This window comes from Lontra canadensis, unplaced genomic scaffold (assembly GCF_010015895.1).
Source record: "Lontra canadensis isolate GAN:19392208 unplaced genomic scaffold, GSC_riverotter_1.0 scaffold190, whole genome shotgun sequence".
In the NCBI taxonomy this organism is placed as follows: domain Eukaryota; kingdom Metazoa; phylum Chordata; class Mammalia; order Carnivora; family Mustelidae; genus Lontra; species Lontra canadensis.
Window position 1 is genome coordinate 1,007,755 of NW_022631184.1, and position 15,279 is coordinate 1,023,033.

At 41.2% G+C, this 15,279-nt stretch overlaps 1 long non-coding RNA gene across 1 annotated transcript in view; it reads left to right on the forward strand.

Annotated features, from left to right (window-relative positions):
- Positions 1-5,642: 5,642 nt before the first annotated feature.
- The window catches only part of LOC116861095, a 15,366-nt gene continuing 5,729 nt past the window's right edge, over positions 5,643-15,279 (forward strand). The window contains exons 1-2 of the long non-coding RNA XR_004381410.1: positions 5,643-5,664; positions 11,380-11,384. This is a non-coding gene — a long non-coding RNA (uncharacterized LOC116861095). The remainder of the gene's footprint in view (positions 5,665-11,379; positions 11,385-15,279) is intronic.

Here is a 15,279-nt window from a genome sequence, read left to right on the forward strand (position 1 = left end):
ACAGCCCTTCCTCAAGTTCTCTGCCCTGTTCTCTGTCCTTGACCATGGCAAGACCCCTGACCATTTCTCCTGCTCTAGGCCTCTCATCTATACTCTGCATTCCACCTTCATCTTTACATCTACTTTTGTGCCCCTCTGTGGTCCTTAGAGTCCTAGAACCCACACGTGGTGACTCCTGGACCTGCTTTCCACTATGTGGATGATGCAGGTTCTCAGGGACACATTCCCATTTGGCATGTGGGCGTGCGATGCTGGAAATCAGAGAACATTGGATTCTCAGACAGCTGGGTCCCAAACCTCTGGGGTCAAAAGTGGGTTCAAGCCAGGAAAGCTGAGTCCACGTCCTGAGGGAACACTAGGAACACTACTCTCTGGGAGTTCTCCAACCCTGCACAGCACAGGGCACATGAATACCCTGAACATCCAGCCAAACCAGATGTTCACAATGTGTACAATGCTTCCAGACACCTGGCAGAGAAGGAGTTTTAGGAAACACTTAAGTAGGTCTTGGGACAATGAACGACCACATCATTGGACACAGTGGGAGTCCCTGGAACACAGGCCCTCAGATCATGAGCTGTCTGAACCAGCTCAGCAGGGAAAATATAATCCCCTAGACACCTGGCTGACCAGGAGGCCACAGATCACAAACACTCAAATATAGCAAAACAAAGAGAAATTCAGTCCCCAGAATGGAGTATCCACCAGGAACCCAAAGACTGGGAGTAGCAGGTTCCCATGTACCTTTTGACCCAGAGTCCAACAGTGCAGCTCTACTAGACCAAGCATGCAACTTGACAGCAGCACACCTTGTGCTGTTTGACCTGGAGACCAAAACAGCACTTCTGTGCTAGGTCAAACAGGCACTTGGACAGCAAGTTCACCACATGCCCATGGACCTGAAGACCGACAATTCAGCTCTGGGCTAAGCCAAGCACACATCTGGAAAGCAGGCACACCGTGTGCTCTGGGACCTGGAACCTAACAATACAGTTCTGTGATAGGCCACACAGACACATGGACAGTGAGCTAGTCATGTGTAATTGATAGGGAGACCAGCAACTCACTTCTGTGCTGGGCCAAACAGGCACCTGTATAAAGAGCTCTTCATGTCCTAAAGGAGCTGGAGACCAACAACACAGCTCTGCTCTAATCCAAGCAGGCACATGGACAGCAGGCTCACCTTGTGCCCTTGGATGTGGATCATTTCTTCCCCAAGAGCACAAAGCAATCGAACATTGGGTTTGCCACTTGGTCTCAGATTATGGGACCTCCAAACCTGCTCAGCACTGTACCAATGTGTCCATTGGAACAATGGCTACCTGGGAGTCTTCAAACCATGAGCCCTCCATTGCAGCTTAGCACTGGGTAAAAAAGCCACTGGGACACCAGTGTGACCCAACACTTTCTGACTGGACACCTTTCAACTCCACAGAGAAGTAAGCATTAGAGTTCCTTCTCACCTGGGATTTACTTCAGACTGAGGTCCTTGGGGCCTGCTACCTGTGCATTATTCACCTTTTGGGGAGGTCTCCTCCTCAAAGGGAATGACACCATGCCCTAGAAGATGAAACACCCCTGTGGTTTGAAGACTTTGTATTAAAATTCAAGACAGGAAATGGGAGAGGATGTTGTAGAGGAAACTCAGGCCTGGATCACTGTGGAGTCATTGTCTGAGTTCTTCCAGTTGAAGGAGAGATGCTCCATCCTCAAGGGAGAGGTAGAGGTCTTAAGACAAAAGGTCAAGCAGTGCAGTGAGAGGCAGGCTCAGCTCCATAAGGTAGAGAGGTTCCTCATTCCAGTGAAGGTCTTTCTGGAAGTTTCTGCCTTACACACAGTGCCCAAGGGTGACACCTGTGCACCCACTCATGATGACATAGAAAGGGAGTTGGCAAAGCTGTGGTCATCTCCAGGAGTGAATTTGAATATTGAATATTGAATATGAATATTAGGGAAAATAAGCTACTTTAAATGATCATTTCTAAATGAGTTATTTATGAGAAACAACCCCCGGGGTGATTGTGACATGCAGTCTGGCTTGCAATCACTACTGCCCTGATGATTTATCTCATTCTCCTGATGCTGGGATCTCCCAGCTCTAATAATGTGTCGGTGAAGCAGAGCTGACCCTGAGCACAATGTGCCTGTAACCATCAACACTTTCAGATATACTGATCTCTACAACCCAAGCACAGCTGATGAGATCACCACCATTATAATTGGAAGGAAAAGAAAAATAGTATGGCTTTATTCAAGGATCTTTTGCATAAAGTATTTCTGGATGAGACCTCCTAGTGGACTGTTGCTAATCTTGAGGTGTGACCCTAATATTATGGCTTCAGACTGGCCATGACAACAGGGGTTTCTCCATGACAGGTTCCTGTGTGATGCAGGCCTTGGAAGAACAAATATGACAAGATCAGGGTGTCAGGAAGGAGGGAGTCCAGAGACATGGGACATTCCCTGTTTCTGGATAAGGAGGTGTGGAGTCAGGACAGTAGGCAAAGTGGTATGAGAGGCCAGGATGGTGGCTCTGTTCTCACCAAAGAAACACTGCTAGAAATGGGGAAGATATGGGGGATTCACATTAGGTGCTTTAGGTGCCTGAGTGTTTGCACAGAGTAAGATACATTGCAAGAGAGGTGGAAAAGGGTGCACCTTAGAGGTCTACTCGGGCATGAAGGAAAAGGGCTACTTCTAAGAGGTAGAATGCAGGTTTTATGATAAATCGGACACTGGGCTCAGAAGGCAGTTAGGCAGTTAGAGGTTCCACGTCCAGGACCTCCTGGGAAATGGCCCCTCTTAGCTCCAGGGATGTGGGCTGGAAGCTCAGGTGAGGTATAGATCTCAGTGAGCTGGTCCCCACATATGGCTACAGCTCCACTGGAAGGGGAGGGACCTAGATCTGTGGCTCCTGGTCTGAGCTCAATCAAGGCAGTGTACTCATAGTACCTGGACATACACAGATGGGATCCATAAAAAAGCTTCCTGTGGGCATGGAAAGTGAACTTCAGAGAGACATGGGAATTGGGAGGCTTACATCTCTAATAAGATGGATGGTGTCTGAAGTGATTTGACAGTGGTGCTTTCAGGAGCCAGGGTAGAGACTGGTAGAGTCCAGGTCACTTAGATGTATGGGGGATGTGGGTTGCTTATGTGATTCCAGCACTTGCAACCTCCTCTGCTGAGCTGCTCAGACCCTGTTCACCATGCCTTGGTTTCCACAAACACGAGGCTCCTGGGTAGGCTAGCACCCCAGTGCTGCTCACCCCTTGAATCCCCATTCCTTCATCTCTACAATGGGAGCAAATTTGTTTGGAGGTGATTCTGTGAGCAGGAGACAGGGGGTGACAGGTTTGGGGAGGAGATCTACCAGGTCAGGGGACAGATGCAGTCCAGGGTGGGGGGGGGGGTAAGAAACAAGGGTAAACTCTGAGCTGGGTCCCTGTCCTGGCCTTTCTTCCCCAAAGGCAAAAGCATCAGCTCTGGGAGGACAGCAGTCTTGGTGCTACCTCTATCCCATAACTGGCCTTCTCTGCCCCCTAGAGCTACAAGGCTTCACAGCCCAGCACCCACCTAGTCACAGACCTGCACCAAACACCTCCTGCCTTCTTCACTGCTGCATGATACATACACCTTAGGGTCCTTAGGCTTTTAGGGATGCTTGGAGCTCCAGTGAGCCAGGGTGGGACTGCTAGTTCTAAAGACTATTCTGAGGTGTGTTGACACTGCTACATAAATAGGGAATTGGAGAGGTAGATTTATAGATTCACAAGAAGCTTCAGATAGTACAGAAAGGTCCCTTGACAGACAACGATTTTTGTTGTTTCCAGTCTTTCAGCAATTACAAATAAACCTGCAGTGAACATTTGTGCAAAGTTTTTTTTGTGGGAGTTTGAATTTTCATTCTCTGAGATAGAGGTCAAACAGAGCTTGCTAGGTTGTAGGGTTTATGCTTCACTTCTGTAGAACCTACCAAACTGCCTTACCAGAGTCTCTGTTCCATTTACATTCCCAACAGCAATGTAGGAGAACTGGCTCTTTCCAACATTTGATGTTTTACTGTTTTATATTTACCAGCTGTCCTAACGGGTGGGTAGTAATGATAATTCAGTCAGGTTTTCATTAGCATTTCCCTCATGGCTAGTGATGTTGGACATTTTTTTTTCTCTTGTGCTTATTTGTCATCTGCATGTTCCCTTGGAGAAATGTCTGTTCATGTCTTTTGCCCATTTTCTATTTGGAGATAGATAGAGATAGATAGATAGATGATAGATAGATAGATAGATAGATAGATAGATAGATAGATAGATATAGATGATAGATAGATAGATAGATAGATAGATAGATAGATAGATAGATGATAGATAGATAATTTTCTGTTGAAGGTTGAGTTCTTTGCATTTCTATACAGAAGTTCTTTGTCAGATAATATGGTTTGCAACTACACTCACCTCATTAATAGCTTGTCTTTTCATGTTCTTAATACAAGCAAAGTTCTTAGGAGAGCAAAAGTTTTCAATTTTGGTAAAGTCCTATTTATCAAGTGTTTTTTTTCTTTAATGCAGTGTACTTTCAGGGATATTTTAAGAACCCAGAAATTTCTATGTCCTGAAGATCTTCTCCTATGCTTCATTTGTAAAAGATTTATGGTTTTATGTTTTACTTTGAATTAATGCTGCCATACCTTTGAGTTCACATTTGTATAAGAGGTGAAGTTTAGATGGAGGTTTGTTTGTTTGGTTTGGTTTGGTTTCTATATCAATGGATGTCCAATGGCTCTGACACATTTCACTGAAAATACTATCCTTCTTATTAGTGGATTTTTCACCATTGTCAAAAAATCAGTGAGTCATACTGGCATAGATCCTCTACTGGATACTTCTATGAATCATTTCCTCCAGCAATACTACATTTTCAGAATGATTTCTCCTGTTTCTTCATTTTTTAAAAAAAATTTCTTTTGTTTAATTTAAATTTGAGTTAGTTAACACATAGTATCTTATTAGTTTCAGGGCTAGAATTGAATATTATAATATATATACATATATAGATATCTATATCTATATATCTATATCATCTATATCTATATCTATATATGTCCACCTCTTCTTTACCCAATCATCTGTCAGTGGACACCTAGGCTCTATCCATAGTTTAGCAATTGTGGACATTGCTGCTGTAAAATTGAGGTGCAAGTTTCCCTTCAAATCACTATATTTGTATCCTTTGGATAAATATCTAGTAGTGTAATTGCTGGGTCATAGAATAGTTCTATTTTTAACTTTTTGTGGAATCTCTATACTGCTTTCCAGAGTGGCTGCACCATTTTCCACCCTCACCAGTAGGGTAAAAGTGTTTTTCTTTTCCCATCTTCACCAACACCTGTTGTTCCATAACTTAATTTTAGCCCCTCTGACAGATTTGAGGTAGTGTATCACTGTGATGTTGATTTATATTTCTCTCATGATGAGTGATCTTTTTAAATTTTAAAGGTATTTTTAATTTCATTTGACAGAGATTGAGGGAATACAAGCAAGGGGAGCAGCAGCAGAAGGAGAGGGAGAAGCAGGGAGTCTGATGTGGGGCTTGATACCAGGACCCTGGAATCATGACCTGAGCCAAAGGCAGCTGTTTAATTGACTGAGCCACCCAGGCGCCCCTGTGATGAGTGATCTTGAACATATTTTCGTGTGTCTGTTAGCATTTTGTATGCCTCAATTGAAGAAGTATCTGTTCTTGTCATCTGCTCATTTCTTGACTGGATTATTTGTTTTTCAGGTATTGAGTCTGATAATTCTTTAGAGTTGTTGGATACTAGCTCTTTATCTGATAAGTTATTGCAAATATCTTCTTCCATTCTGTCAGTTGTCTTTTGATTTTGTTGACTGTTTCCTTTGCTGTGAAGACATTTTTTATCTTGATGAAGTCCCAATCGTTCATTTTTGCCTTTGTTTCCCTTGCCTATCTGGAGACATGTCTAGCAAGGTATGGACAAGTTTGAAGAGCTTGTTGCCTGTGTTTTCCTCGAGAATTTTGTCCTTCATCCATCTCATCCATCTTGTGTCTATTTTTGTGTATGGTGTAAGGAAATGATCCAGTTTCATTCTTTTGAATGTGGCTGTCCAATATTTCCAACACCATTTGTTGAAGAGACTGTCCTTTTTCCACTGGATATTCTTTCCTGCTTTGTTGAAGATAGTTGACCATAGAGTTGAGTGTCCATTTCTGAACTCTCTATTCTGTTCTGTGGATCTATGTGTCATTTTTGTGCCAGTACCATACTACCTTGATGATTACAGCTTTATAATACAGCTTAAAGTCAGGCATTGTGATGTCCCCGGCTTTGTTTTGTTTTGTTTTGTTTTTCAATATTCCTTTGGCTATGTTTATTCCTATGGCTAACATTCCTTTCCACTCCTATTCAGAATATTCTCTGGTTCTAGACAAATTTTAGGATTATTTGTTATAGTTCTGTGAAAAAAAAGTTGATGGTATTTTGATAGGGATTGAATTGAATGTGTAGATTGCTCTAAGTAGCATAGACCTTTTAACCCTATTTATTCTTTCAATCTTTGAGCATGGAACATTTTCATTTCTTTGTGTCTTCCTCAATTTCTTTCATGAGTATTCTATAGTTTGCTGAGTACAGATCCTTCACCACTTTGGTTAGATTTATTCCTAGGAATCCTATGGTTTTGGGTGCAATTGTAAATGGAATTGACCCCTTCATCTCTCCTGTCTCATTATTGGTGTATAGAAATGCAACTGATTTCTGTACATTGATTTCATATTCTACCACATTACTGAATTCTTGTATGAATTCTTGCAATTTTGGGGTCGAGTTTTTGGGTTTTGCACATAAGAGTATCACATCATCTGCAAAGAGTGGAGTCTGATGTTTTCTTTGCTGATTCAGATTCCTTTTATTTTTGTTGTTGTTGTTGTTGTCTGATTGATGAAACTAGGACTTTTAGTACTATGTTGGACAACAGTGGTGATTGTGGACATACCTGCTGTGTTCCTGAACTTAGGAGAAAAGCTATTGGGTTTTCCCCACTGAGAATGATATTTTCTGTGGGTTTTTCATAGATGGCTTTTATGATATTAAGGTATGTATTTTTTATCCCTACACTGTAGAAAGTTTTAATCAAGAAAAGATACTGTACTTTGTCGAATTCTTTTGTCTGTATCTATTGAGAGAATCAGATGGTTCTTGTTTTCTTTTATTTATGTGCTATATCACATTGATTTGTGGATGTTGAACCAAACTTGCAGCCCAGGAATAAATCCTACATAGTCGTGGTAAATGATCCTTTTAATGTACTGTTGGATCTATTGGCTGGGATTTTGGTGAGAATTCTTGCATCCATGTTCATAAGGGATATTGGACTGTACTTCTTTTTGGTGGGGTCTTTGTCTGGTTTTGGGGTCAAGGTAATGCTGGCCTCATAAAACGAGTTTGGAAAATTTCCTTCCATCTCAGTTTTTTTTTGAAATAGCTTTGGAGGAATAGGTATTAATTCTTCTTTAAATGTTTGGTAGAATTCCCCAGGGAAGCCATCTGGTCCTGGGCTTTTGTTTCTTGAGAGATTTTTGTTTCTGCTTCAATTTACTTGCTGGTTATGGGTCTGCTCAGGTTTTCTATTTCTTCCAGGTTTATTTTTGTAGTTTATGTTTCTAGGAATGCCTCCGTTTCTTCCAGATTGTCTAATTTTCATATATATTTGCCCATATATGTCATATATTGCCCATAATATGCTCTTTAATTGTTTATATTTCTTCAGTGTTAGTTGTGATCTCTCTTCTTTCAACCATGATTTTATATATTTGGGACCTTTCTCTTTTTTCTTTTTGATAAGTCTAGTCAGGGGGTTATCGATATTAATTCTTTCAAAGAACAAGCTCCTAATTTCGTGATCAGCTCTACTGTTCTTTTTGTTTCTATTTCATTGATTTCAATGCCAATCTTTGTTATTTCTCTTCGCCTGCTGGCTTTAGGCTTTATTTGTTTTCTTTCTCCAGCTCTTTTAGGTCCAGGGTTAGGCTGTGTAACTGAGAACTTTCTATTGATTTTTTTTTTAATCCTTCTTTAATCTCCTGGTTGACCCATTCATTCTTTAGCAGGATGCTATTAAGCTTTCATGTATTTGAGTTCTTTCCAACTTTCCTTTTGTTGAGTTCCAGCTTCAAAGTACTGTGGTGCAAAAGAACACAGGAAATGACCTCAATCTTTTATTCCTGGTTGAGATCTAATTTGTAACCTGGGATGAGATCTTTCTGGAGAATGTTCAATGTGCACTGGAGAAGAATGTGTATTCTGATGTTTTAGAGTAGAATGTTCTGAATATATCTCTGTGTTTTTCAAAGCCCTTATTTCCTTGTTGATCTTCTTAGATGATCGGTCCATTGCAGTGAGGGAGGTGTTAAAGTCTCCAACTATTACTGTATTATTGTCAATGCTTCTTTGAGTTTGTTATTAATTGGCTTATATAATTGGCTACTCCCATGTTAGTGGTATAAATCTTTGCAATTGTTAGATCTTGTTTGATAGACCCTGTAATTATGATATAGTGTCCTTCCTCATCTCCTAGTACAGTCTTTGTTTTAAAATCTAGTTTGCCTGATAAAATGATTCGCATACCAGCTTTCTTTTGATGTCCACTAGCATGGTAAATGATTTTCCACCCCTTCACTTTATTTTTTATTTATTTTAAATATTTTAATTTATTTTCAGCGTAACAGCATTCATTGTTTTTGCACCACACCCAGTGCTCCATGCAAACCGTGCCCTCTCCAATACCCAGCACCTGGTTCCCCCAACCGCCCACCCCCCAACCCTTCAAAACCCTCAGATTGTTTTTCAGAGTCCATAGTCTCTCATGGTTCACCTTCCCTTCCAATTTCCCTCAACTCCCTTCTCCTCTCTAACTCCCCTTGTCCTCCATGCTATTTGTTATGCTCCACAAATATGTGAAACAATATGATAATTGACTCTCTCTGCTTGACTTATTTCACTCAGCATAATCTTTTCCAGTCCCGTCCATGTTGCTACAAAAGTTGGGTATTCATCCTTTCTGATGGAGGCATAATACTCCATAGTGGATATGGACCACATCTTCCTTATCCATTCGTCCATTGAAGGGCATCTTGGTTCTTTCCTCAGTTTGGCGACCGTGGCCATTGCTGCTATAACCTTTGGGGTACAGATGGCCCTTCTTTTCACTACATCTGTATATTTGGGGTAAATGCCCAGTAGTGCAATTGCAGGGTCATAGGGAAGCTCTATTTTTAATTTCTTGAGGAATCTGCACACTGTTCTCCAAAGTGGCTGCACCAACTGCATTCCCACCAACAGTGTGAGAGGGTTCCCCTGTCTCCACATCCCCTCCAACACATGTTGTTTCCTGTCTTGCTAATTTTGGCCATTCTAAGTGGTGTAAGTTGGTATCTCAATGTGGTTTTAACTTGAATCTACCTGATGGCTAGTGATGATGAACATATTTTCATGTGTCTGATAGCCATTTGTATGTCTTCATTGGAGAAGTGTCTGTTCATATCTTCTGTCCATTTTTGGATATGATTGTCTGTTTTGTGTGTTGAGTTTGAGGAGTTCTTTATAGATCCTGGATATCAATCTTTTGTCTGTACTGTCATTTGCAAATATTTTCTCCCAATCCCTGGGTTGACTCTTTGTTTTCTTGACTGTTTCCTTTGCTATGCAGAAGCTTTTGATCTTGATGAAGTCCCAAAAGTTCATTTTCGCTTTTGTTTCCTTTGCCTTTGGAGACATATCTTGAAAGAAGTTGCTGTGGCTGATATCGAAGAGGTTACTGCCTATGTTCTCCTCTAGGATTCTGATGGATTCCTGTCTCACATTGAGGTCTATTATCCATTTTGAGTTTATAGTTGTGTATGGTGTAAGAGAATGGTCGTTTCATTCCTCTACATATAGCTGTCCAGTTTTCCCAGCACCATTTATTGAAGAGACTTTCTTTTTTCCACTGGATATTTTTTCCTGCTTTGTTGAAGATTATTTGACCATAGAGTTGAGGGTCCATATCTGTGCTCTCTACTATGTTCTGCTGGTCTATGTGTCTGTTTTTATGCCAGTACCATATTGTCTTGGAAATAACAGCTTTGTAGTAAAGCTTGAAATCAGGTCACCCCTTCACTTTAAAACTGGAGGTGTCTTTGAGTTTAAAATGAATCTCTTATGGGATGCCTGGGGGCTCAGTGGGTTAAAGCCCCTGTCTTTGGCCCAGGTCGTGATCTCAGGGTTCTGGGATTGAGCCCCACATTGGGCTCTCTGCTCAGCAGGGAGTCTGCTTCCTCCTCTCTCTATGCCTGCCTCTTGTGATCCCTGTCTATCAAATACATAAATAAACTCTTCTGGAGAAAAGATGGCGGGGAAGTAGGAGGAGGCACATTTTCAACCTGTACACTAAAGTGAGCTGATTACCTAACAAAGAACTCCAATCACCCATGAAATCAGCCTGAGATCAGAATTATACACGTCTGGATCGCTACAGGGGCAGAAGACGCCAGTGGAACATCGGACTGATATCAGAAGATAAACAAAAGGGGGACAGAGCCACCAGAGGCGACCGATTGGAAAGTAATACCCCTAATACGAGAGTGCCCTGAATCTGGGGACCAGCATTAACTTGGAGACTGGTTGAAAGCGCTCCAAAGGAGCTAAGGATCATGGGGGGAAATTGTGGGAATCGGGGTGGCTAGGGACAGGAGCTTAAGTCCCCGGGCCCAGGACAGCCTTTCCTGGCACTGACCCAGAGAGAATGTGGTGTAGAAACCAGGTCTTGGTCCCTGAGCCACCAGCACGGCCTAGAAAGCGTGGTGTCCAGCTCCTGCAAAGGGCTGGGAGCCTTGCCAGATGGCAGAATGCCAAGCTGTGCTAACAGAGCCTGAGACGTGCACGCCCCTCACCCACCCCTGAGAGAGGTGCGTGAAGGCCCAGCCTGGTGCTCTGGGATGAAAGCCTTGCTACAGACCCTGAGATGCGTGCATGAACCACACCCTCCCCTGAGAGAAGTGCGTGTAAGCCCGGTGCTCTTAGACCCAGAAAGACTAGGCACTCCCAGTCCAGGCCAGCAGGAAAATCTCAGTGTGCAATTGCTGCTTGGAACTTCTCTAGCGGTCTGGAGCTGCCCAGACAGCCGCAGCTGGCATGGTTTTGGGTACAAACAGAAGATCCGGCATCCCCAGGGACCGTGACTCAGAACCTGCTCTGCCAGTGGCCAAGGGGGAAATTACATGGGCTATGCAGCACCCACAGGGGATTAGACTGAGGCTTCTCTCTGAGAGGGAGATCGGGGTGCAGTTTCTTTCCTCTAAACCTCAAAAAACCATCAAAAGCAGTCAAGGTGAGAGAAAAAAAAGTGAACAAACATAAAAACCTTAGGAGAACCAAAGTCTGAAAAAAACTGGTTTCCTCAGAGCCCACACCCTTGAGGGGGACTGGAGGACTTAACTCAGGGAACATCATTGACTGAAAACCCACGTGGCAGGCCCCTCCCCCAGAAAACCAACCAGGAAAGAAAAAAAAAAAAGACTACAAGAGAACCACCACCACTACTTCATAGGACAACTTTTATTTTTAACTCGTTCCCACAATTCTGGTTCATTTTTTTTTTATATAGATAATTTTTTAACCTATTTACCATCACAGTGAGATGTCCAGTACATCAAGTTCCATTATAACCTTCTAACCTGAACTTTTTGATACATTCACCTGTGTTTTTCTTTTGCATTTCTATTTTTTAAATTTGTTTTTAAATTTTAGTTTAGTTTAGTCTAGTTTATTCCTTTTTTATTTTTATTTTCTAAAATTCATATAGAGTTAAACTATAAGGTAATCCCCTTTCCCCAATCAATGCTACCCCTATATGTAAGCCAATTTTTAATCACCCTCTATCTTAGGAAAGTTGAGACCTTTAACAAAGATATCAAGATACATTAGGAAAAATCAAAACAACCTTCCTCACCCACACTGGGAATTTATACCCACTCTCCCATCTATTTCTTCCGCAAGTGTATCTGTTTATTTGTGTTTGTCCTGATAGTATATAAATCTTATACTTGGGGTTCTTTCTGACGAGGTTCTACCTTTATTTGCATATATATATATATTTTTTTCCTCTTGTCATATACTTTTATCAGTCTTTTTGTTTGTCTGTTTTTGTTTGTACACTTCATAAATCTTATCCTGGGGCCCATTTGGGCTGAACCTCCTCTTTTATCTTCCCTTTTTTTCCTGTCTCTCTCTCTCTCTTTTTTTATTTTGCTTTTCTTTTTTCTCTCAGTTGGGTGGGGAATCCGGATTGCTCATAAGCATTCCAGGGTGCACCTTGACTGCACCACAGTGAATACAGCCAGCTACATCCGTTCAGTCATCTCTCACCAAAATGACTAGGAGGAGGAATGTCCAACAGAAGAAAAATACAGAGGATGGGCCTTCTGCAACAGAGCTAATGGCTATCAACATAGACAATATGTAGGAAAGAGAATTCAGGCTAACAATTATCCAGGCAATAGATAGGTTGGAGAAATCCATGGATGACCAAAGAGAATTGATTAGGGCAGAACTGAAAGCCACCAGGGATGAGGTTCACAATGCTCTCAATGAGTTCCAATCTATCTAAATTCTCACAAAGCTAGGGTAACTGAGACAGAAGATAGAATTAGTGATCTGGAAGACAAAGAGATAGAGAGAAAGGATCAGGAGGAAGCCTAGAACAAACAGCTTAAAAGCCACAAAAACAGAATCAGGGAAATAAATGATGCCATGAAACGTTCCAACGTCAGAATTATTAGAATCCCTGAAGGGGAGGAGAAAGAAAGAAGTCTAGAAGATATAGTGGAACAAGTTCTTCATGAAAATTTTCCCAATCTCGCGAATGAAACCAGCGTTCATGTACTAGAGGCCAAACGATCTTCAACCAAGATTATATATTCCAAAAACACATCAAGACACCTGATAGTCAAATTGAGGAATCAGAATTGTAGATACAATCTCTTAAAAACCACTAGGACAAAGAGGCTCCTTACTTACTCCTTACTTAGTCCATCAGAATAACATCAGACTTGTCCAGAGACCTGGTAAGCCAGAAAGGGCTGGAAAGATATATTTAGGATGCTAAATGAGAAGAAAATGCAGCCAAGAATACTTTATCCAGCAAGACTGATATTCAAAATGGACGGAGAGATAAAGAGTTTCCAAGACCGGCAAGGCTTAAAAGACTATGCGACCACCAAGCCAAGACTGCAGGAAATATTAAGGGGGGTTCTATAAAAGAGGAAAAATCCTAAGAATAGCATTGAACAGAAATATAGAGACAATCAACAGGAAGAAAGACTTCAAAGGTAACACGATGTCAATAAAAACGTATCTATCAATAATCACTCTCAATGTGAATGGCCTAAATGCACCCATAAAACTGCACAGGGTTGCATATTGGATAAAACGACAGGACCCATCCATATGTTGTCTACAAGAGACCCATTTTGAACCTAAAGATACACCCAGACTGAAAGTGAAGGGATGAAGAAGCATCTTTAATGCCAATGGGCCTCCAAAGAAGGCCGGGGTAGCAATTCTCATATCAGATAAATTAGATTTTAAACAAAAGACTGTAGTCAGAGATACAAAAGGACACTACATCATTCTTAAAGGGACTATCCATCAAGATGATCTAACAATTGTATATATCTATGCCCCAATATGGGAGCAGCCAATTACATAAGAAAACTGTTAATCAAGATAAAGAGTCATATTGCTATGAATACATTAATAGTAGGATTTCTTAACATGCCTCTCTCAGAAATAGACAGATCATCAAAGCAGAAAATCAATAAAGAAACAAGAGCATTGAATGACACATTGGACCAGAAGGACCTCATAGATATATACAGAACATTCCACCCTAAAACAACAGAATACTCATTCTTCTCAAGTGCACATGGAACCTTCTCCAGAATACACCACATACTGGGTCACAAATCAGGACTCAACCGATACGAAAAGACTGAGATTATTCCCTGCATATTCTCAGATCTCAATGCTTTGAAACTGCAGCTCCATCACAAAGAAAAGTTCAGAAGGATCTCAAAGACCTGGAAGCTAAGACCACCTTGCTTAAGAATGCTTGGATCAAGGAGACCAAAGAAGAACTGAAACAATGGAAATCAATGAGAATGGAGACACTTCGATCCAAAACCTATGGGATACAGCAAAGGCGGTCCTAAGGGGGAAATATATAGCCATCCAAGCCTCCATCAAAAAAAAAAAAATTGAAAAATCCAGAAGACACCAGCTGTCTCTACACCTTAAAGAACTGGAGAATCAACAACAAATCAAACCACTGCACACATAAGGGAAATAATCAAGATTAGAGCAGAGATCAATGAGGTAGAAACCAGAGATACAGTAGAACGTATCAATGAAACAAGAAGCTGGTTTTTTGAAAGAATCAATAAGATTGATAAACCATTGGCCACACTCATCCAAAAGAAAAGAGAGAAAGCCCAAGTTCATAAAATTTTGAATGAAAAGGGAGAGATCACAACTATCACCAAGGAAGTAGAAACAATCATCAGAAGTTATTATCAACAGTTATATGCCAATAAGCTAAGCTACCTAGATGAAATGAATGCATTCCTGGAAAACTGTAAACTCCCAAAATTGAACCAGGAAGAAACTGACAACCTAAATAGACTGATATCTAGTAACGAGATTGAAGCAGTTATCAAAAACCTCCCAAAAAACAAGAGCCCAGGACCTGATGGATTCCCTGGCGAATTCTACCAAATGTTCAAAGAAGAAATAACACCTATTCTCCTGAAGCTGTTTCAAAAAATTGAAGCAGAAGGAAGATTTCCAGACTCTTTCTATGAAGCCAGCATTAATTACCCTGATCCCCAAACCAGGCGAAGACCCTACCAAAAAGGAGAATTTCAGACCAATATCACTGATGAATATGAATGCTGAGATTCTCAATAAAATCCTAGCAAACAGGATCCAACAGCACATTAAAAAGATTATCCACCATGACCAGGTGGGATTCATTCCTGTGCTACAAGGATGGTTCAACATTCACAAATCAATCAGTGTGATAGAACAAATCAATAAGAGAAGAGAGAAGAACTTCATGGTCCTCTCAATTGATGCAGAAAAAGCATTTGACAACATCCAGCATCCATTCCTGATTAAAACGCTTCAAAGTATAGGGATAGAGGGAACATTCCTGAACTTCATAAAAT